Source organism: Gracilinanus agilis, chromosome 1 (assembly GCF_016433145.1).
Source record: "Gracilinanus agilis isolate LMUSP501 chromosome 1, AgileGrace, whole genome shotgun sequence".
Taxonomy (NCBI): domain Eukaryota; kingdom Metazoa; phylum Chordata; class Mammalia; order Didelphimorphia; family Didelphidae; genus Gracilinanus; species Gracilinanus agilis.
In genome coordinates, this window is record NC_058130.1 from 610,627,291 (window position 1) to 610,653,060 (window position 25,770).

The following is a 25,770-nucleotide window of genomic DNA, read 5'->3' on the forward strand; positions in this document are numbered from 1 at the left end:
GCCCTTTTAGCATAATTCCAAATTGCCTTCCAGAATGGTTGGATTAATTCACAATCCCACCAGCAGTGTATTACTATCTCAATTTTGCCACATCCCCTCCAAAGTTTATCACTTTGCTTCCATATTGGTCAATCTGCTAAATGTGAGGTGGTACCTCAATGTTGTTTAGATTTGCATTTCTCTAATCAGGAGAGATTTCATACACCTTTTCATGTGGTTATTGATAGTTTTGATTTTTGCATTTGAAAACTGACTATTCATATCACTTGACCACCTGTCAATAGGGGAATGGCTTAGTTTTTTGCAAATTTGACTTAGTTTCCTACATATTTGGGAAATTAAGTCTTTGTCAGAGAGTTTCGCCAAAAAAATGTTTTCCCAGTTGGCTTTTTTCTTCTACTTTTGGTTGCATTAATTTTGTTAAAGTCATTCATTTTACATTTTGTATTGTTCTCTATCTTTCAGAGATCTGAGAGGTATATTATTCTATGTTCACCTAATTTATTTATGATTCTACTTTTTATATTTAAGTCATTTATCCATTTTGAATATATCTTCATATAGCATGTTGATCTAAACATAATTTTTCCCATAGTGTTTTCCAATTTTCCCAGCAGTTTTTGTCACATAGTGAGTTCTTGTCCCAAAAGCTGAGATTTGGGGGTTTATCAAATACTAGCTTGCTGAGGTCATTTACTCCTAGTCTATTCCATTGATCCACCTTTCTTTTAGACAGTACCATATTGTTTTAATGACTGCTATGGTTTAAGATCTGGTACTGCTAGAGACCCCCATCCTTCATATTATTTGCATTATTTCCCTTGATATTCTTGATCTTTTGTTCTTCCAAATAAACTTTGTTATAATTGTTTCTAATTCTATAAAAAAGTTTTTTCGTAGTTTGATAGTTGTGGCACTGAATAAGTAAATTAATTTGGGTAGGATTGTCATTTTTATTATATTAGTTCATCCTATGCAGAAGCAATTAATAGTTTTTTTTAATTATTTAGATCCAGAAGCTGATGTGATTCTAGAGAGACAGTGGGTGTATAGAGAGAAAAGAATAAAGTTCAAGATAAAGTCCATAGATGGTCTGACATAAATTCAGTAGAGGAGTCAGAGAATAAATAGTTATTTCAAAAGGAGAAACAAGAGACACTAGTGCCACACACACAAAAAGAGAGATTAGTGTATGTAGGAGGAGATAAGCAGAGTTGAAATTTACAGAGAAGTCAAGAAAATGGAGAACTGAGAAGAGATATTAAGAAGTTATCAACAACCTTAATAAAAGTAGTTTCATTAGAGTTGTGGGTTTGGAAACCAGATTTCAAAGGATTGAAAAGAGAATGGAAATAAAGGAATTAAAGGTAAATATTTTTAGTTCGTTTTGTCTCCTACCCCACTCCACAATTTCAGGTATCAAAGGAATGGTTGTAGCTCGAGAGAATGGCAAAGCAGAGAAATATTTTTCTTTGTTTTGGTTTTTGTTTTTGTTTTTTTGCTTTGTATTGTTTTTAGGATACTAGAGATTCAGGTATGCTTATAGATTACTAGAAAGAGGCCAAGAGATAATGAGAATTGAAAGCTACTTATAAAATTTATATTCTACTTGAGAATATATTTAGAAAGAAAAGTCAATGTGATGTAATTTGAGGTGTGAAGAGAGAGCAATAACAGATAATATCGAAGCCATTAAACTTTTATTATCTCCCTCACACTTCAAAAATGAGAAAACTGGAGCCAAGATGGAAGAGTAGTGAAAGTAGTCAGCTGAATTCTCTCATAGTTCCCCACCAAACAAATTTAAAATAATCACTGCAATTGAATTCTGGAGTGGCAAAGCCAACAAAAAGACAATGTGAGACAATGTGAATCATGAGGGGAAATATTTGGCAACTTCATTACCTATATCCACTTCTAAGTCCTAATATGAGAACTAAGATGAATACTTTTGCTCAAGAAGGAGTGAAAACCCTGAAAGGTAGTGTTGCTTTTTGTCCCCACAGATCAGGGACCCTCAGGAACAACATCACTTCTGACACCAATGGAGCAAAAGCTCTGAAGAGAAGTATCAACTCAAATCCCAAGGGAATGGAGGCCTTCTTGCGTAAGGACTATAGTGCAAACAAGGAGAGGAATGAACACACTTCTCCCCAGATCATACCACTTTAGAAGCAACAAAAAATTCCAAACCCCCAAAACTAACTCAGAAAACAGCAGAGGGAAAAAGCCTAAAGCTCTCCCCCTGAAAAATAGGAATAGAGCTAATTTTAACATAAAGTTCAACATTAGGAAATAGAATTGGGAAATGAATAAATAACAACAACAACAACAACAAAAAGCCATGGCCATCAAAAATAACTCTGGTGACAGGGAAGATGAAGATAAAAATTCAGAAGAAATCAAAAGAAATACAAGAAAAACCAAAATAAAAAATGTGAATCAAACATAAGGACAACAAGTATTCCTAGAAATACAATTAATGTTTTTTTTTTCCCATGGTTACATGATTCTTATTGTCTCCCTCCCCCTTTCCCTACCCTCTCCTGGAGCTGAAAAACAATTTCATTAGGTTATACATATTATCACTCAAATTCTATTTTTATATTATGTATTTTTATAATGAAGTAATCTTTTAAAACCAAAACCCCAAATCATATACCCATATAAACAAGTGATAGATCATGTTTTCTTCTGGATTTCTACTCCCACAATTCAATCACACTTGATCATTCCCCAGTGTTTCAGTCAATGTATACAATCTTCTCCTGGTTCTGCTTATTCACTCTGCATCAGTAATTCTTTCCTGTTCTAATAGAAATCAAGTAGTTCATCATATCTTATAATACAATAGTACTGCATCCCCATCATATACGACAATTTGTTAGTCATTCCTCCAAAAAATATGATTTTCAAAATGAATGAGAGCAAAAAAGTAAAAATGAGGTAAAGAAATAAAGGAAGAAAATTATGAAAAGAAAATTGACACCCTTGTAAAAATGACCAAAGAATACTGAAGAAAATAACACAAAAGCAAAAGTTGATCAAATAGGAAAAAATGACAAAAATTCATTGATGAAAATAACTCCTTGAAAAAAGTAATTACTCATAAGGGAAAAAAAGATAAAAAGCTCACTGAAGAAAATAATTCCTTAAAAATTAGAATTACACAACTGGAAGCTAATGACTCCAATTCATATTAAATGTAGTAATAATGAAACAAAGTTGAAGGAATGGAAAAAAAATGAAAGAAAATATGAACTATCTCATCATAAAAAAATTAAGCAGAAAATAGATCCAGATGAGATAACTTAAGGATTAGTGGACTACTAGAAATACATGATTAAAGAGAGAAGTTAGACATCATATGTCAATAAATTATCAATGAAAACTATTCATTTTTCCTAAAATCACAAAGCACAATAGAAATTTTAAAAATCTGCAATTGCCAACTGAGAGAAATCACAAAATGAAAACTTCCAAAAATGATATAGCCAATTTCAGATCTCCCAGGTCAAAGAAAAAGTATTTGAAGCAGCCACAGTGTGTAAATGGAATTAGCTCACCCCCCATTCATAGTTAAAACTCTAGCCACCAGAGATAATGTCATCCCCACCTCCCTTAGTGGGCACACGTGACAATAAGTAACAAATCAAGATCCAAAACAGTGTTGAGGCTGCCATTCGTCCACTTGAATGAGAGGTGGACCTCCAGGAAGTGATGAAACATGCTATCCTTCAAATATGATGGTCCCTTCCTGTTGAGGGCAGTTCACACTTTGAACTTGGTGCTGAAGGATCTCTGCTGAAACCTCAGGCGGCTTCCCCTCTGAATTGTCATGTGGGTAAGTTAGGCTGACCTTACCGTGGTGTTTCTAGAGTCTCTACCTCAAGGAGGCTTCTTTGTCCCTCTAATTGCTAAGGCCTTGTGGCTAGTAGCCTAGTTTAATTAATCTTTTAACTCTCACCCCATCTGGACCTCTGCTGGTCTAGACCAGAGTTTCTCTCTCTCTTTCCCTACCTTCAACCTTACTAATTGTAAATAAACTTCCATAAAAGCCATCCTGACTTGGGTCTATTTTTAATTATGGAATCAATCTAAATCTGATATATAATTTCCCTTCTTACAACAGACAGCATTCAAATATCACAGAAGATATAGCAGCTACAACATATAAGAAACAAAAGGTTTGGAACATAATATTCTGGAAAATAAATGAGCTCAAATTACAACCAAGAATAACCTATCCAACAAAACTGAGTATAATACTCTTAAAGTAAAAAGCATATTTAATAAAATTGAAGAATTTTAAGTGGTCTTAAAGAAAAGGCCATAGCTGACTAGAAATTTTGACTTTCAAACACAAGACTAAGGAGAAGTATTAAAAAAGTAAACACAAAAGAAAATCTTATGGGACTCAATAAGGTTTAATCTATTTGCCTCTTTCTATATGGGAAGATGATATATGTAATTTCTAAGAACTTTATAATTATTAGAAAAATAAGAAAGATCCTACTTAGAAAGAAGGAAAGGGAATGAGTCAATTATGTTGCTATAATGTATAAAAATGGATGTGAGAAAGAGGAATGCCCTGGAAGAAGAGAGGAGGGAGATGATGAATGAGGAAATTAATCTCACATAAAATAGGTATGAAAGGAAGATCTGTATAAGAGAGGAGAATATAGGGAACAGAAACGTTGAATCTCACTAACATGTAAATTGATTGAAAGAGGAAATATATATCTATACATATATATACATAAGTATATATATGCACATACATAATACATATATATTATATAGACATGTAATGTGTACTCAATTGATAATAAAATTTATCTAAATAAACAGGGAAGTAGGAGAAGAAGGGGATAAGAGATATATAAGTTGTAATAAAAGAGATGGCAGATAAAAGAAGGTCATGGTCAGATGTAAAAAACAGTTTAGGGGAGGTTCTACAAAAAAGAGATAGAAGGAAAAATGGAGGAAATAACATGCAGGGACATATACAGTTGGTAAACTTAACTGTGAATGGGATGAACTTTCCACTTCAAAACAGAAGCAGTTAGCAGAATGGGTTAGAAACCAAAATCAAATAATATGTTTTTTATAAGAAATAAAAATGAAGCAAAGACACAAATGGGTTTAAAAATAAGGAGTTAGAGCAGAATCTATTGTGCTTTAGATGAAGTATAAAAGGGTTGAGTAGCAATTATGATCTCAGAAATGAAAAAAAGCAAAAAATGATCCAATTAAAAGATAGGAGCAGGAAACCAATATCTTACTAAAAAGTACCAAAGACAACAAAGTTATATCAATATTAAACATGTATTCATGAAATGGCATACATCCAAATTCATAAAGAAAAAGTTAAATGAATTATAAGAGGACATAAACAGTAAAACTATACTAGTGTAAGATCTCAATTTTCTCCTCTCAAAGCATGATAAATCTAATGATAAAATAAATTTAAAATGTCAAGGAGATGAATAAAACCTTAGAAAAGCTTACATGTGATATATCTCTGGAGAAAATTGTGTATGAATACAAAGTGTTCTTTTTTACCTCAGTAGTATATGGTACACTCACAGAAACTGACAAGATACTAGAGTATAAAATCTCACAACCCCATAAAGAAATGCAAAAATATTAAATGTAATCTTTTCAAAACATAAAATAAAGGACTATAGAAACATATTAAACAGTAATTGGAGACTAAATCTAATTCTAAACAATGAGTGGATTAAAGATCAAGTCTTAGAAATAATAATTTTATTAAAGAGAATAACAATGAAAAAAATTCCAAAATTTGTGGGCTGTAGCAAAACTAAGACTTATGGGAAAATTTGAATCTCTACCAATATAAGAATAGATAAATGAATTATTCGTTCAACTCAAATAACCTTTAAGAAGTACAACTTAAAAATCCCAATTAAATGCCAAATTAGAAATTTTGAAAATCAAAGGAGAGATTAATAAAATTTTTTAAAATTGCACTGATAAATCAAAAGAGGGGCAAGTTTATAATCCATAGGGCAGGAAAATGAAATAAATTTTTTAAAGTAAATAAAATGAGTAAAGATAAAAAAGAAAATAACAATTAAAAGCTTCTAGGGGGATAAGGACAAAGGAACAGAACCAGGAGAAGAGGAGGAGATCCAGGGATCATCAAGCAAAGCCTCAAAAAAAAAGAAAGAAAGAAAGAAAGAAAGAAGGAAAGAAAGAAAGAAAACCAAGGAATTGGACACAAAACTGGAGGAGTTCAAAATGGAATTTAAAAATCAAATAAGACAGGGTGAATAAAAATAGCAAAAGAAAAATAATAGTCTAAAGAGCAAAATAGTTCATCTGGAAACAAAGGCACAAGCATTGAAAGTCAGCATTGACCTGCTGAAAAATGGGGCAAAGGAATAGGAAGAAGAGAAAAATGACTTGGAAAGAAAAATAGACCAAAAGGAAAAGGAGAATCAAAATGTTGTGGAAGAAATTCAATTTTTAAAAATTAGAATTGAGCAATTAGAAGCTAATGACTTCAAGAGACACCAAGAAATAATGAAACAATATCAAAATAATGAAAAAATAGAAGAAAATGAGATATCTCATTGAGAAAACAACTGACCTGGAAAATAGATCCTACCTGAAAGGCATAGCCAAAAAATGCTATATATCATTTTACAGGAAGTTATCCAAGAAAGTTGTCCTGTTATTCTTGAACAAGAAGGTAAAGTAGAGATGGAAAGAATCCACCAATCACCTCCTGCATTAAACCCCAAAATGACAACTCCCAGCAAGATTATAGCCAAGTGTAAGAACTCCTAGACCAAGAAGAAGCTACTATAACCTGCTATAAAGAAACAATTCAGATATCATGGAGCCCTAGTTCAGATTACACAGGATCTGGCAGCATTAACACTAAAGAACCACAAGGCACGGAATATGATATTCTGGAAGGCAAGGGAACTGGGTCTATAACCAAGAATCAACTAACCAGCAAAAGTGACTATATTATTTCAGGGGAAATCATGGTCATTTAATAAAAAAGAAGATTTCCAAGCATTCCTGAACAAAGGCTAAACAGAAAAGTTGATGTCCAAATACAGAATTTAAGAGAAGTATATAAAGGTAAGTAAGAAAGAAAAAAAATTAAGAACTTCAATGAGGTCTAATAGAATGTATTCCTCTCTGGAAAGATGATATCAGTCACTATTAAAGTAGCTAGAAGAAATAAAGAGAGAGGGTGAGGTAGTAATCTGTTAAGGATGATATGTCAAAAAATAGTAAAAACTAGGGATGAAAAAGAGGAGAATACTAAAAAAATAGAAGAGGAAAATGGAATAAAATATATTAAATGAAGAAGCATGAATGGTAGGGGGTTAGGAGTGGGGAAAAGAACAATATAATGTAAGAGAGTAAGAGGTTGATAATAAATTTTACTCTAACTGGAATTGACTCAGAGAGGGAAGAATAGTCAGATCCATTAGGGTATAGAATTTTCTCTTGTTCTATAGAGAAGTAGAAAGGAAATAAGAAATGGGGGTATGGGAGTAATACAGTGGAGGGAGAGATTGGAGTAGGGGGAATTCAAAAGGCCCTATTTTAAAAGAGGAATAAGAAGTGAGAAGGTGAAAAAGTGAGCAATACAAGTGAGGAGGAAAGATCAAGACTGACTAAAAGTAAAACACTGGACAAGAGGGTAAGAGGGAAATGAAAAAGGTTTGATTTAAAGAAGGAAATCAAAATGGAGGGAAATATACCGATAGTATTCATAATTGTGAATGTAAAAGGGATGAACTCATCCATAAAACAGAAGTGGATAGTAGAATGGAATAAAAACCAGAATTCTACCATATGTTGTCTACAAGAAACATATTTGAGGCAGATAGACACACACAGGGTAATAATAAGTTGGAGAAGAATCTATTGGGCTGCAATTGAGACAGAGAAGGCAGTAATAGCAATCACTATATCAGACAAAGCTAAAATAAAAATAGACTTGAATAAAATAGATAAGGAAGGTAATTACCTCATGATAAAAGCAGTATTAATACAGAAGAAATGTCAGTACTCAACATATATGTACTAAAGGGTATAGCATCCAAATTTCTAAAGGAGAAACTAAAGGAGCTTAATGAGGAAATAGATAGTAAAACCATACTAGTTGGGGACCTCAGTCTTCTCCTTTTAGAACTAAATTAATCAAACCAAAAAAATAAATAAGAGAAGTGAATGTAATGTTAGAAATATTAGAGTTAATTGATATTTGGAGAAGATTGAATAGGGATAAAAAGGAATATACCTTCTTATCAGCAGCATATGGCATATATAGAGAGATTGACCATGTACTATGGCATAAAAAACATTGCAAACAAATACAGAGAAACAGAAATGATAAATGCAACTTTCTGAGATTAGAATGCAATAAAAATCATAATTAGTAAGGGTTCACTGACAGGCACATTTAAAATCAATTGGAAAGTAAATAATCTATTTTTTCAAAACTTGTGGATCAAAGAGAAAATTAAAGTAACTATTACTGATTTCATTGAAGAGAATGACAATGAGGAGACAATATATCAAAATCTATGGGATACAGTCAAAGCAGTATTCAGGGGAAAATTTATAACCCTGAGTGCCTATATCAACAAAATAGAGAAGGAGGAGATTAAGGAATTGGGCATACAACTTTTAAAAACAAGAAAAAAAAAACAAATTTTAAAATCCCAGATGAAAACTAAATTGGAAATCATGAAAATCAAAGGAGAAATGAATAAAATTGGAAGTAAAAGAACTATTGAACAAATAAATAAGACTACAAGCTGGTTCTTTGAAAAAACAAATAAAATAAAGGATTGGATAATCTAATTTTAAAAAAGAAAGAAGAGAATCAAATTAATAGTGTCAAAAAATGAAAAGGGAAATATCCACACCAAGAAAGTGGAAATTAGAGCAATTATTAAGAGTTATTTTGTCCAAGTATATGACAAGAAATATGACAATGTAAATGAATATTGACAAAAATGTAAATTACACAGATTAACAAAAAAGGAAATAGAATACTCCCATAATCCTATCCCAGAAAAAGAAATTGAACAAGCCATTAAGGAATGCCCTAAGAAAAAATTCCCAGGGACATATGGATTCACAAGTAAATTCTATCAAACATTTAAAGAACAACGAATCCCAATACTATGCAACCTATTTGACAAAATAAGCAAAGAAGGAGTCTTACCAGATTCTTTTTATCACACAAATATGGTACTGATTCCCAAGCCAAGAGACCAAAAACAAACTAGAGACCAAACTCCCTAAAGAACATAGATGCAAAAATCTTGAATAAAATGCTAGCAAAGAGACTAGAGCAAATAATCACGAAGATTATTTATTGTGACTAGTTGTGATATATACAAGCGATGCAATGCTGGTTTAATAATATGAAATCCATCCTCATAATTGATATCAACAACCAAACTAATAAAAATCACATGAGTATCTCAACAAATTCAGAAAAACCCTTTGACAAAATACAACACCCATTCCTTCTGAAAACACTAGAAAGGCTTGGATGAGTTGAAGAGGGGAGGGAGTCAGTGGATGCAGGAGGGGGTGGGGGTTGGGAGATTCATGATGGTTGCCCATCTCTGGCAGCTAAGATTTTCTGCACCCTAAATCCTGATGTAGGGGAAGACCTGAATAAATCCATTCCAGGTGTACAAAGAGGAAGTCTCCCCACCTTGAAGATCCAAATCCTTTAAGGACAACAGTCTGACCCAAGCAGAGACCCTGAAGCTATAGGGAATGACCCCTGGAATGCAAAGGCCCCCTATCCCACAGGTCAATAGCATTCAAGGATGTGAAAGTGGCCTTCACCCAGGAGGAGTGTGCTTATTGGACCATTCTCAGAAAGAGCTGTACCTGGAAGTCATGCTGGAGAATGTGCAGAATCTACTCTCTGTGGACAGCTTTTCCTTGAAGATGGGCATTGAAAGAACCCTCTACCCCCCGATGTAGCTCCTTCCTCTTTGGGCTGGGTCTGGATTTCTTGTTATTAAGTATTAATGGATAAGGCAAAGCCGAGAAGGCAGTGTAGCAGAAGGAAAAGCTGGAACGACCCTGAGAACCTCAAAACAACCTTAAAATCTGATTTTAAATGATTCAAATCACAGAACAAACATGAGTAAGAGTGAGGTGGTTCTCCTGAAGAAAACAACTTGAAAGTTATACAGAAAGGATCTATCTTAGAGCATAAGGGGACAACTGGAAGTAAAATTACACACATAGGATTGCAGACAACCTACCCTTACCTATTACTTCAGCATTTGAACATGGGTACAACCCAACTTTGAGACCCGGGGACCTTTCTTAAGCCCACATTATGAATACATCCAATGTCCATTCCTTGGAATACAAAGGCCTTGAACAAGGCTGTAGTGAGGCCTCAAAGTGGCTTGGCTAGTTCAAGCCTGAGGTGAATCGCCTGACCGCAGGACAAAGTAGCTACCAGTTCTTTGAGCCTTGCATGCCACCAGCAGTCCCTATAGGAGACTAAACTGGTAGATTTCAGAATGCCCAGCCCACAAGCCATGGTAGCACCTTGGAAGAAATGAAAAGTTGCAGAAAAACAGAACTACAGTTGAGGGGAGCAGCAAGGAAAAACTGAAGTTTAAGAGAATGCCCCCTCTACCCTGAGAAGTGAGATAGAAATCAAAGTGTATGGGGGAGGAATTCTGGGAAAATGGGCAAATAGCAAAAGAAACATTTAACCATAGAAAATGTCTAAGAAGGCAAAGAAGAACAAGGCACAGACTCAGATAAGGATTGAGATACAAAAGCCTTCACATGCAAAAGATCAAATAATAATGAGAATAGGTCTCAGATGCTAGAAGAGTTCAAAAAGGAATTCAAAAATCAAATGAGAGTAGTGGAAAAATGTGGAAAGAAATAAAAATATTGCAAAATGAAAATAAGAACTGAAAAAGCAGCACTGGTGAAGTGGCAAAAGAAGCACAAAAATCCAATAAAGAAAAGAGTTCCAGGAAAAGTATAAGGGACCTAATGGAAAAGGAGGATCAAAAGATCATGGAAGAAAATCATTCTTTTAAAATTACAATTTGGCATGTAGAAGCTAATGTTTCATGAAACATCCAGAAACAAGAAAATAGAAGAAAATGTGAAATATCTGACTAAAAAAACTACTGACCTGGAAAATAGATCCAGGAAAGACAACTTAAGATTCATTAGACTATTTTTTTAAAGCCTAGAAGTAATAGTACAAGAAGTTATCAAAGAAAACTGCCTTGATATTCTTTTTTTTTTAAACCCTTGTACTTCGGTGTATTGTCTCATAGGTGGAAGAGTGGTAAGGGTGGGCAATGGGGGTCAAGTGACTTGCCCAGGGTCACACAGCTGGGAAGTGGCTGAGGCCGGGTTTGAACCTAGGACCTCCTGTCTCTAGGCCTGACTCTTACTCCACTGAGCTACCCAGCTGCCCCCTGCCTTGATATTCTTGAATCATAGGTTAAAAGAGAAATTGAAAGAATCCACAGATCACCTTCTGCAATAAATCCCCAAATAACACCTCCCAAGAATATTACAGTGAAATTGAAGAAATCTGATAATAAGGAGAAATTACTCCATTAAGCCAGTAAGAAACAGAGACAATAGAGTTAGGTGGAAGACAAATACAAATTCCTGAAATTGATCTAGAAGAAGATGGAGGTGTAGACAATAGGCAAGTGTAGACAACTGTCAGAAAGTTCATGAGGGGACATATTGAGAGGAAGATAAGAAGATAGTAGAAAAGGGAAAGATACAGTACCAGCCCATAGGGAAAGTGTGAAGGAAAGCTGCAGGAACAGAAAGGAGACAGAACTTTGAGAGGTGAAATGGACAACAAAGACAATTACCAGTGTGAATAGTTGTAAATACAAGAGGACAAACAACATCCAGGGCATGTGTAAGATAAAGTGTGCCAAAAATCAGATACACAATCATAAGTTAGGGCATGCAACACAACCACAAATTGGGAAGAAAAGAAGAGATTACAATAACCAAAATGAGAAGTGGATTTCTGAAGAGCATCTGTAAGTATTACATCCAACATAACATAATATAGAATACACAATTCACAAAATGATGCATATATTTTGATGAGCCCATGTAGATAACTGGAAGTTTTTTGTCACTGGAAAATATAATGATAAGTATGTAAATAGTTAGAATAGATCTATATGGTGTTATTTGAACTTGAAGATCTATTGTAGGGATGGTGAATAAAGAAAAGAATTTTGAGGGGACAGTTTGTTACACAAGGGAATGTGACAAGAATGGCAGTTGGAGAGATCAGAGGTTTCTGGGAAGTTTTCCTCAGGATGAGGTCTTTGGTTGAGGGAGCAAAAGAAGGAGAAAGCAAGGAGCAAACTCTGAGCCAAACTGAATCTCCATGACAGAGAATCAAATCCAGATAACTTGTTACCAGTCAGAAGACATTTTCTCCTACTGAAAGACTATAACATCCTGTTGGTTGGGATTTCTGGAATCAACCTGGGCACAGATCTACCAAACTCCCCTCATCTCAAATATGCCCTTATAGAAAGACCCTGATCAACCTATACTATATTCATAGCTGAAGTTAGAGATAAAAAGTAATAGGAAATGGAAGAAGCTTCGGGGAAAGGAGACTGCATTGGCTCCCCACTAAGTGATGGACATTAGGGCTTAGATAACAGGGTGACCTGATTCCTCTGATCACTACCCTTGCCTATTATCCTAATATTACCAATAAACCTTTAACAGCAACCAGATAGCATTCAAAGATCATTTGGGAGACAAGGGAAGGCAGTAGCATAGCCTGGACTAATGGCATCCATCTTTAAGCCAGACCACCCACTGTGCTAACAGCTGACATTGAGGGGGGGGCTTGTGTAGATACAGTTACTAAACAAAAATGGATTGGGGTACCACATACCTCTTTTTGAAGGGAAGCCTGCCCTTATACTCGTGAGGGGTGGCATATCTACCTAGGGCACCCATTATGAGGGTGGCACCACTTTTAGTCTCTCCAGTAATAAGTGGCCCCAAGAGAGTGGAGAGAATTACTGTACTGACTGCTCTCTCTTTCCCACTTGCACCCTTTATGATCTGGGAGATTATTACACTACAGATTATGGGTCATTGGTTTAATTAATACCAGGGCATAGTTCTGATTGAAAAGTGTTTTGTAAATATATGTACATAGACCTGTGTGTGTGTGTGTATATATATTAACATGCTTGTAACTTATATTCCTTATAATTATGTATATATTTCTTATAAGTATGTATCATAGTGTAGAAAGACCATGTACAAAATAGGATAAAGAAGTTAGTTATAGAGTTATTGTAACAAATTAGCTATAGAATTAAGATTTAGCATAAGAAATACTTAAGGCTGTTAGAATTGTTCATAGTACATCTTATTTTGTTTTGTTTTATTTCTTTATTTTTAGATTTGAATATTTTATTTTTTTAAGAAAACTTTTCCATGGTTACACGATTCCTGTTTTTACTTTCCCTTCACACACACACCCCATTTCCAATGCACATTTCCACTGGTTTTAACATGTGCCATCAATAAAAACTTATTTACATATTATTGATAGTTGCATTGGTGTGGTTGTTTTGGGTCTACATCCCGAACCATATCAACATAAACCCATGTGTTCAAGCGGTTCTTTCCTTCTGTGTTTCCACTCCTGCACTTCTTCTAAATGTGGGTAGTGTTCTTTACCATAATTCTCTCAGAATAGTCCTGGGTTACTGCATTCCTGCCAGTACAGAAGTCCATTACATTCAATTTTACCACAGTGTATCAGTCTCTGTGTACAATGTTCTCCTGGCTCTGATCCTTTCTCTCTGCATCAATTCCTGGAGGCCATTCCAGTTCACATATAATTCCTCCACTTCATTATTCCATTGAGCACAATAGTATTCATTCACCAGCATATACCACAATTTGTTCAGCCATTCCCCAATTGAAGGGTATACCCTCATTTTCCAGTTTTTTTGCCACCCCAAAAAGCGTGGTTATAAATATTTTTGTACAGGTCTGTTTATCTATGATCTCTTTGGGGTACAAACCCAGCAATGCTATGTCCGAGTCAAGGGCAGGAAGTCTTTTAGAGCTCTTTGGGCATAATTCCAAATTGCCATCCAGAATGCTTAATTCAGTTCACAACTCCACCAGCAATGCATTAATGTCCCAATTTTGCCACATCCCCTCAAACATTCGTTACTCTCCCCTTCTATTATTTTAGCCAACCTGCTAGATGGGAGGTGGTACCTCAGAGTTTTGATTTGCATTTCTCTAATTATTAGAGATTTAGAACACATTCTCATGTGCTTATTGATACTTTTGATTTCTTTACCTGAAAATTGCCTATTCATGTCTCTTGCCCATTTATCAATTGGTGAATGGCTTGATTTTTTTATACAATAGATTTAGCTCCTTGTATATTTGAATAATTAGACCTCTGTCAGAGTTTTTTTTAATGAAGATTTTTTTCTCAGTTTGTTGTTTCCCTTCTGATTTTTGTTTGTTATGATGATAATAACAGATAGTTTGGAGAAGCAGATAAATGTTTTCAGGGCCAAATATATCTTTAAGTTAAGAGCCAGAGATTGACAGACTACAGTGAGGGAAGGAGGGGGTAAAACACTTCTGGATCTCAAACCCCTCCCCCTCTAACTGCTTCTGCTTCAGTTTGTAATGAAGACAGGAATAAGATTCTTCTGGTGAGTTTCTGTTATGGCTGAAACCCCAATAATGTTTCTTTCTTAAATTTATATTCCTCTCAGGTCAGTTAGAGGATATATATATATATATATATATATATATATATATATATATAAATTATTTATCTAACTGTTGAGGACAGAGGAGATCTTAAACTGGCAGTCAACAGGATTCAATCTAGAAGTTCAGACTGAATTGTAAGTATCTTCCAAATAATTATCAGGCACAGATTTGAAGGTAAAAAGTTATATTAGGAATTAACAAGGAAAATTAGAGAATTTAATGAAGGTATATTGAATAAAGGAAAGGTGACCCTAAACTGTTAAATTGATGCCTCCTTCCCCCTCCTCACTGGAGGGATGAAGCACTTAACTAAAACTGGCTCTCTTGCTATAGATAAATATCCTACTCTCTAATTACTAAATAATTATATAATTATATTAATGAAGAATAGTAATGACAAATAGGCTAATCCTATGAGTAGAAACTACTGGCTTAAGCTACAATGGTTTTTCAGGAGAAACCCCAAGTCAGGAGAAACAAGCAGAGTATCTGCACATCCAATCCCACAAAATAACTGTCCTCAACCCTTCTCAACTGCCCCTCACCCAAAGTTCTCCAGGGGGGTCCCCTGGAATTCTGGGTGAGACTCTCCCTGTACCTTTGCAGGGATTCCATGCTTTGCATCTGCACACAACATGTTGCATTGTTTTTGTTTACACAAAAACTTTTTAATTTAATATAATCAAAATTATTTATTTTACATTTTGTAATTTTTTCTAACTCTTGCTTGGTTTTAAATCTTTCCTTTCCCGAAGATCTGACAAGTATACTATTCTGTGTTCACTTAATTTATTTATAGTTTCCTTCATTATATTCAAGCCAATCACACATTCTAAATTTATCATTATGTAAGGTATGAGATGTTGATGTAAACCTAATCGCTCCCATATTGTCTTCCAAATTTCCCAGCAGTTTTTGTCAAATAGTGGATTCATGTCTAAGTAGACCATCATATCTGCAAAGAGTCATAGCTTAGTCTCCTCTTCGCCTATTTTAATACCTTCAATTACTTTTTCTTCTCTAATTGCTACTGCTAGTGTTTCTACTACAATGTTAAATAATAGAGGTGATAATGCACATCCATGTTTCACTCCTAATCTCATTAGGAAGGCTTCTAATTTATCCCCATTGCATATGACACTTGTTGATGGTTTTAGATATATACTGTTTATTATTTTTAGGAAAGGTCCCTCTATTCCTATAATTTCTAGTGTTTTCAATAGGAATGGATGTTGTATTTTGTCAAAGGCTTTTTCAGCATCTGAGATAATCAAGTGTTTTTTGTTGGATTGCTTGTTATTATGGTCAATTATGTGAATGCCTTTCCTTATTTTGAACCATCCTTGCATTCCTGCTATAAATCCCACCTGTTCATGGTGGATGATCCTCTTGATCATTAGCTGGAGTATTTTTGCTGGTATTCTATTTAAGATTTTCCCATCTATATTCATTAAGGAGATTGGTCAGTAGTTTTCTTTCTCTATTTTTGATCTACCTGGCTTTGGGATTAGTACCATATTTGTATCATAGAAAGAGTTTGGTAGAACTTCTTTGCTTATTATGTCAAATTGTTTGTATACTATTGGAATTAGTTGTTCTTTGAAAGTTTGATAGAATTCACTTGTGAATCCGTCTGGTCCTGGGGATTTTTTCCTAGAGAGTTCTTTGATGGCTTGTTCAAATTCTTTTTCTGATATGGGATTATTTAATCTATTTCTTCTACTGTTAATTTAGGCAATTTATATTTTTGTAAATATTCATCAATCTCACCTAGATTGCTATATTTATTGCCATATAATTGGGCAAAATAGTTTTTAATGATTGCCTTGATTTCTTCTTCATTAGAGGGGAGGTCTCCCTTTTCATCTTTGATACTGATGATTAGGTTTACTTCTTTCCTTTTTTCATTAGATTGACCCTTACTTTGTCCATTTTTTTGTTTTTTCAAAGTACTAGCTTCTAGTCTTATTTATTAATTCAATAGTTCCTTTACTTTCAATTTTATTGATTTCTCCTTTAATTTTTATAATCACTAATTTGGTCTTTAGCTGGGGATTTTTAATTGGTTCCCTTTCTAGTTTTTTAATTAGCATGCCCTGTTCATTGATCTTTGCCCTCTCTAATTCATTAATACATGCACTCAAGGATATAAATTTCCCTCTGAATACTGCCTTAGCTCCATCCCACAGAGTTTGGTAGGATATCTCATCATTGTCATTCTCTTCAATGAAATTATTGATTGTTTCTTTGATTTCTTCTTTAACTAACTGGTTTTGGAGAATCATATGATTCAATTTCCAATTAGTTTTTGATTTGTCTGTCCATGTTCCCTTATTAATTATTAATTTTATTGCATTATGATCTGAGAAGGTTACATTTATTATTTCTGTTCTTTTGCATTCTTTTCAATGTTTCTATGCCCTATTAAATGGTCAATCTTTGTGAATGTAACATGTGTAGCTGAAAAAAGGTGTATTCTTTTTTGTCCCAATTTATTTTTCTCCACATATCTATTAAATTTAATTTTTCTAGGATTTCATTCACCTCTCTTATCTCTTTCTCATTTATGTTTTGGTTTGATTTATCTAGTTCTGAAAGAGGAATATTTAGATCTCCCACTATTATGGTTTTACTGTCTATTTCCTTCTTGAGCTTTGGCAGTTTCTCTTTTAGGGATTTGGATGCTATACCATTTGGTGCATACATATTGAGTACTGTTATTTCCTCTATGTCTATACCATCTTTTTTTTTCAAACATTTATTAATATTCATTTTTAACATGGTTACATGATTCATGCTCCTCCTTTCCCCTTCGCCCCCCGCACTCCCCCCACCCATGGTCAATGCGCATTTCCACTAGTTTTGTCATGTGTCCTTGATCAAGACCAATTTCCAAATTGTTGGTAGTTGCATTGGTGTGGTAGTTTCAAGTTCACACCCTCAATCATGTCCACCCCGACCCATGCGTTCAAGCAGTTGTTTTTCTTATATGTTTCCTCTACTGCAGTCCTTCCTCTGAATATGGGTAGCATTCTTTACCATAAATCCCTCAGAATTGTCCTGGGTCATTGTATTGCTGCTGGTACAGAGGTCCATTACATTCAATTTTACCACAGTATATCAGTCTCTGTGTATAGAGTTCTTCTGGCTCTGCTCCTTTCTCTCTGCATCTGTTCCCGGGAGGTTTCTCCAGTTTGCCTGGAACTCCTCCAGTTTATTATTCCTTTTAGCACAATAGTATTCCATCATCTGCATATACCACAGTTTGTTCAGCCATTCCCCATTTGAAGGACATACCCTCCTTTTCCAATTTGTTGCCACCACAAAAACCACAGCTATAAATATTTTCGTACAAGTCTCTTTATCTATGATCTCTTTGGGGTACAAACCTAGCAATGGTATGGCTGGATTAAAGGGCAGGCATTCTTTTATAGCCCCTTGAGCATGATTCCAAATTGCCAGCCAGAATGGCTGGATCAGTTCACAGCTCCACCAGCAATGCATTAATGTCCCAATTTTGCCACATCCCCTCCAACATTCATTACTCTCCCCTTCTTTCATTTTAGCCAATCTGCTAGGTGTGAGGTGATACCTCAGAGTTGTTTTGATTTGCATTTCTCTAATTATTAGAGATTTGGAACACTTTCTCATGTGCTTATTGATACTTTTGATTTCTTTACCTGAGACTTGCCTATTCATGTCTCTTGCCCATTTATCAATTCGGGAATGGCTTGATTTTTTATACAATTGCTTTAACTCCTTGTATATTTGAGTAATTAGACCCCTGTCAGAGTTTTTCGTTATAAAGATTTTTTCCCAATTTGTTGTTTCCCTTCTGATTTTGACTACATTGTTTTTGTTTGTACAAAAACTTTTTAGTTTATTATAATCAAAACCATTTAATTTACATTTTCTAATTTTCTCTAACTCTTGCTTGTTTTTAAAGTCTTTCCTTTCCCACAGATCTGACAAGTAAACTATTCTGTGTTCACTTAACTTGTTTATATTTTCCCTCTTTATATTCAAGTGGTTCACCCATTCTGAATTTATCTTGGTGTAGGGTGTGAGATGTTGATCTAAACCTAATCTCTCCCACATTGTTTTCCAAATTTCCCAGCAGTTTTTGTCACATAGTGGATTCATGTCCCAAAAGTTGGGCTCTTTGGGTTTATCGTACACTGTCTTGCTGATGTCATTTATCCCAATTCTATTCCACTGATCCTCCTCTCTGTCTCTTAGCCAGTACCATATTGTTTTGATGACTGCTGCTTTATAGTATAGTTTAATATCTGGTACTGCTAGGCCCCCTTCCTTCACATTTTTTTTCATTATTTCCCTTGATATTCTTGATCTTTTGTTATTCCAAATGAACTTTGTTATAGTTTTTCCTAAATTTGTAAAAAAGTTTTTTGGTAGTTTGATAGGTATGGCGCTAAATAGGTAAATTCATTTGGGTAGAATTGTCATTTTTATTATGTTGGCTTGTCCTACCCATGAGCAATCAATGTCTTTCCAACTGTTTAGATCTAGTTTTATTTGTTTGGAAAGTGTTTTGTAGTTGTTTTCATATAATTGCTGTGTTTGTTTTGGTAGGTAGATTCCTAAGTATTTTATATTCTCTAGGGTGATTTTGAATGGTTTTTCTCTTTCTACTTCTTGCTGCTCTAGTGTGTTGGAAATGTATAGAAATGCTGATGATTCATGTGCATTTATTTTGTATCCTGCAACTTTGCTAAAGTTGTTGATTATTTCTACAAGCTTCTTGGTTGATTCTCTCTATACCATCTTTTAACAGCATGTATTTACCTTCCCTGTCTCTTTTAATCATATCTATTATTACTTTGGCTTTGTCAGAAATCATGATTGCCACTCCTGCCTTATTTTTCTCATTTGAAGCCCAAAAGATTTTGCTCAAGCACTTGACCTTAAACCTGTATATGTCTACCTGCCTCATATGTGTTTCTTGTAGACAACATATGGTAGGATTTTGGTTCCTAATCCACTCTGCTATTGGCTTCTGTTTTATGGGTGAGTTCATCCCATTCACATTCAGAGTTTGTTTTAGACCAGTCCCCCTTGTCCCCTCCCTTGATTTACTTCCCTTTCAACCACCTCCCTTATTATTCCCCTCATTTTCTAAGGCTTAATGAATTCCCTCCCCCCTCTCCTCCCTTTCTTTTTTTGACCTCCCCACTCCCTTGCTCCCCTTAGTTAATCCCTTCTGGCTTTCTCAGTAGGGTTAGATAGAGTTCTATATCCCAATAGATATAGCTACTCTTCACTCTCTGGGTTAATTCCTCTGAGGGTAAGGTTTAAATATTACCTCTTAATGCTATCTTCCTCTCCTTCTTATAATAGTATTCATCTCCTCCCCTTCCCATGCCCTCTTTGTGTGGTATAGAATATCCTATTTTTTCTTATTCATTCAAGTTTCTCTTGGTGCCATCTACTATTTACCCCCCTATTCCCCACCTGTCTCATCTTAAACCATTTAGTACTCCAAACTCTCCCTATCAATAATTCTTCTAATTACTATAATAGTGAATACAGTTTTTGACGACTACACCTAATATTTCTCCATATAGGAATACAAATAATTTGATCTTATTAAAGCCCTAAAAGAGGCAAATTTAAAAAATCAGAGTTTTCTTTCTTTTCCCTCTGTTTCTTATTTACCTTTTCATGTTTCACTTGGTTTTTGTGATTGGATATCAAACTTTCAAATTAGTCCTGGTCTTTTCTGTGCAAATACTTGGAAGTCTTATATCTTGTTGAATGCCCATACTTTCCCCTGGAAGTATATAGTCAGTTTTGATGGGTAGGTGATCCTCATTGTAGAACCAGTTCTCTTGCCTTTCTGAACATTATATTCCAAGCCTTGTGGTCTCTTAGTGTGGAGGTTGCCAAATACTGTGTGATCCTGATTGGTGCTCCTTGATAATTGAATTGTTTCTTTCTGGCTTCTTGTAAATTTTTTTTCTTTTACTTGGAAGCTCTTGAATTTGGCTATTATATTCCTGGGGGGTTGTCTTTTCAGGGTCTAATGTAGAGGGTGATCTATGGATCCTTTCAATGTCTATATTGCCCTCTTGTTGTAGAACTTCAGAGCAGTTTTGCTGAATAATTTCTTTTAGTATGGAGTCCAAATTTCTACTAATTTCTGCTTTCTCAGGAAGACCCATGATTCACAAATTTTCTCTTCTAGACCTATTTTATTGATCTGTCAATTTCTCAGTGAGATATTTCATTTCTCCTTCTATTTTATAAGTCTTTTGACATTGTTTTATTTGTTCTTGCTGTCTTGATAGATCATTGTCTTCTATTTGCCCAATTCTGGTCTTTAGAAACTAATTTTCTCTTATGATCTCATGATTTTCCTTTTCGGTTTGGGCTATCCTTTTTTCTAGTTGTTTAATTTTGGTTTCCAATTGGTACTTTCTGTCTTTTAACCTGTTAATTTCCTGTTGAGCTATTTGCTACTTCTCTCACCAAATCTCTTCCATCTTTCTCATGATCTGAGATTTGAACTCTTCAATAGCTTGTGACCAATTTTCATGTTTTTGGGAAGGTTTGTATGTGATTACTTGTTTTTTCTCCTCTGCTGTTTGCTCTGTTGTCTGGATTTTTTCTGTGTAAAATTTGTCCAGTGTTAAAGATTTCTTCTTGATCTTTCTGTTTTGTGTTTCTTGTGAATGGCTTGCCATTATTATTATTTATTTTTCAATCAGAAGTCTGGGTGAGGCAGACAGGCTCTCTGCTTATGGAGCTGTGAAGCATTTTTCACCTGAGTCACAATGCCATGAACCCTCTCAGCTTTATCCTCATGCTCAGGGTCTGTCTGGACTCTTTAGGCTCCTGAGGTCTCAGGTCTAGTTGTTCTCAGGGTCAAGCCTCCTGGTGGTCCCCTTGCTTGTTCCTCTGCCTAGAGCTCCTTTAACAGTCTCAGGGCACTACTTCCAAAGTTATCCACACCTATGCACTGAGTCCCCACCCAAGGTCAGCGCCTATTCTCTGGGTCTGTGTTCTTTAGGCTCTTGGGGTCTTAAGTCTTGTTGTTCTCAGGAGCAGGCGCTGATGATACCAGGTACCTGCCAAGAACTTAATGAATGCCCCCAAATTGCTCTAACTCTTCTGTGCTGGCTTTCACACTGTAGGTGGTGTGGGGGGAGGGGTTTGCTCAGTTCATGTTTTAGTGAGATCTGTTTCACCCCCTTATAGCATGGAAATGCCCCAATCCCAAGTTCCTTCAATGCTGCTCCCTGTTTTGGGGTCCCTTTATTTGTTTGGGTTTGTTTTTATGTCCTCTTGAGGAATCCTATATGTTTGAGTTAGGAGAAGTTAAGCAGCTGCTTTTTACTCTACCACCATCTTAACCCAGAAGTATCCAGAGTAGATTTTAAACTGCATTTACAGAAAAGTTTTTCCTTTATGAAAGTTTCTTGTGAAAGCTACGGCTAAAATTTAGTTTAATGGAAGATTTTATACTTTAAATATAGTTCTAGTGTATTAGTGTTCATAGATAGAAAGTTTGTGTATTAGTTTAGTGTTATAAAAATAGTTAGCATTGGCATTAGTAACATTTGTATTAGTGTGATAGTGTTAGTTGCAATTTTGTAACATTGTTAGTATTTGTTGTTGTAGTGAAACCTTATAACCATTAAGTAAACACAACCCTAATCCCATATCATTGCTGGGAAAAATCCAAGATTAAGGATTGCAAATTGCACTTAGTATAATATAGAGTAGAGAGGGTTTCTTATTTGGGGGGAGATTAATTAATAAGAAAAGAAACAAGGTAAGCATCAAAGTTCATGACCTGTAAAGGAAGAAGTTTGCAAAGAGAGGTAGAAGGCCACAGAATGTTGTGAACCTACAGAGTGAAAGACGAATCTCAAAGGAATCTCAAAGGAATTGATGCAGGGAAAAGTGATAATGGAAATGAGTTACTGGAAGATAACAATGATGTCTAAGTTAAACCGAAGCAGCAGGGTTAAGATGGCAGCAGAGTAAAAAGCAGTTGCTTGACCTCTCCTAAACCACGCATATAGGACTCCTCAAGAAGACATAAAAACAAATCTAGATGAATGAAGGAACCCCACAACAGGGAGAAGCATTGAAGGTATGGGGAATTGGGGCATTCCCATGCTAAAAAGGGGTGAAACAGATCTCACTAAAACATGAGCTGAGCAAACCCCTCCCCCATACACACCACCTACAGTGCCAAAGCCAGCACAAAAGAGTTAGAGCAAGTTTGGGGCACCCATTAAGTCACTGGCAGTTCACTAGGACCTGCTCCTGAGAGCAGCAAGACTTCAGACCCCAAGAGGCTAAAGAACGAGCAGATTTTGTACACAGACCCTGAGCTCAGGCACAGATTCAGATCCTGAGAGCAGGCACAGACACAGAACCTGAGCTCAGGTGTGGAACTTGAGTGGGGACCCAGTGCAGAGGGGTGCACAACTGTGGAAGCAGTGCCCTGAGACTATTAAAGGAGCTTCAGGCAGAGGAACAAGCAAGGGGATGACCAGGAGGCTTGACCTGAAAACAACCTGACCTTAGGAGCCTAAAGAGCACAGACAGAAACTGGGCATGAGGATAAAGCTGAGAGGGAACTGGGCTAAAAATGGCAAGCCATCCACAGGAACTCCAGAAGACAAAGATCAAAAAGAAACCTTTAACACTCGAGAACTTTTGCACAGAAAAATATCTGGTCAACAGAGCAAACAGCAGAGGAGAACAAAGAAGTAACCATATCCAAACCGTCTCCAAAAAATGAAAACTGGTCACAAAGTCTTAAAGAGGTCACAACTGAGATTATGAGAAAGTTGGAAGAAATCTGGCAAGAAAATAATTTAAAAGGCAGAATTTCACAACTGGAAAGTGAGGCAAGTAAATCAAAGACCAGAAATGACCAGATTGAAAAGGAAAACCAAAAGATTATAGCCGAAAACCAGTCTCTAAAGGTTAGAATTGAGCAATTCGAAAAAGATGCCCCCAAATCAAAAGAATTGATATTGATAAGCAAGTTGGAGACTAAAATCAAACAGCTGGAAAACAGGATAGACCAAATCAAAAAGAAAAATCAAAAGCTTATAGCAGAAAACCAGTCTCTAATGACAAGAATTGTTCAAGTAAAAGCCGATGATCTCTCAAGACAGCAAGAACAAATAAAACAAAGTCAAAAGACTGATAAAATAGAAGGAAACATGAAATATCTCAATGAGAAATTGATGGATCAAGAGAACAGGTCTAGAAGAGACAATTTGAGAATCATTGGTCTTCCTGAAAAAGCAGAAATTAATAGAAATTTGGACTCCATACTAAAAGAAATTATTCAGCAAAACTGCTCTGAAGTTCTACAACAAGAGGGCAATATAGACATTGAAAGGATCCATAGATCACCCTCTACACTAAACCCTGAAAAGACAACACCCAGGAATATAATAGCCAAATTCAAGAGCTTCCAAGTAAAAGAAAAAAAATTTACAAGAAGCCAGAAAGAGACAATTCAGATATCAAGGAGCACCAATCAGGAACACACAAGATCTGGCAGCCTCCATGCTAAAAGACTGCAAGGCTTAGACTATGATATTCAGAAAGGCAAGAGAACTGGTTCTACAATCAAGGATCACCTACCCATTAAAACTGACTATATATTTCCAGGGGAAAGTATGAGCATTTAACAAGATATAAGATTTCCAAGTATTTGCACAGAAAAGACCAGGACTAAATGGAAATGTCAATATCTATCCAGAAAAATCAAGAGAAACATGAAAAGGTACATAAGAAACAGAGGAGAAAGTAAGAAAATTCTGATTTTTTAAATTTGCCTCTTTTAGGGCTTCAATAAGATCTAATTATTTGTATTCTTATGTGGAGAAATTTTATACATAATTCTCTCAAGTCAACTCTATTCACTATTATAGTATTCACTATTATAGTAATTAGAAGGATTATTTATAGGGAGAGGTTGGAATACTAAATTGTCTAAGATGATATGGGGGGTTGGAAAGAGGGAGGTGAATAGTAGAGGACACCAAGAGAAACTTGAATGAATAAGAAAAATCGAATTTTTCTATTACACATAAAGAGGGCATGGAAAGGGGAAGGGATAAATACTATTATAAGAAGGAGAGGAAGATATCATTAAGAGGTAATATTTAAACCTTACCCTCAGTGTAATTAACCCTGAGAGGGAAGAGCAATATCCCTAATGAACATAGATGCAAAAATCTTAAACAGAATACTAGCAAAGAGACTCCAGAAAGGAAGGGGGCCTAACAGTACCAAATATTAAACTGTACTATAAAGCAGCAGTCATCAAAACATTATGGTACTGCATAAGAGACAGAAGGGAGGATGAGTGGAATAGACTTGGGGTAAGTGACGTCTCCAAGACAGTGTATGCTAAACCCAAAAAGCCCAACTTTTGGGACAAAAGTCCACTATTTGACAAAAACTGCTGGGAAATTTGGAAAACAAAATGGGAGAGAAGATCAACATCTCACAACCTACACCAAGAAAAATTCAGAATTGGTGAATGACTTGAATATAAAGAGGGAAACTACAAATAAGTTAAGTGAACACAGAATAATATACCTGTCAGATCTCTGGGAAAGGAAAGATTTTAAAACCAAGCAAGTGTTTGAGAAAATTACAAAATGTAAAATAAATGGTTTTGATTATGTTAAATTAAAAGGCTTTTGTACAAACAAAATCAATGCAACCAAAATCAGAAGGGAAACAACAAATTGGGAAAAAAATCTTTATAACAAAAAGTTCTGACAGGGGTCTAATAAATCAAATATACAAGGAGTTAAATCAGTTGTATAAAAAATCAAGCCACTCACCAATCGATAAATGGGCAAGAGACATGAATACACAATTTTCAGATAAAAAAATCATAATTATCAATAAGCACATGAGAAAGTGTTTTAA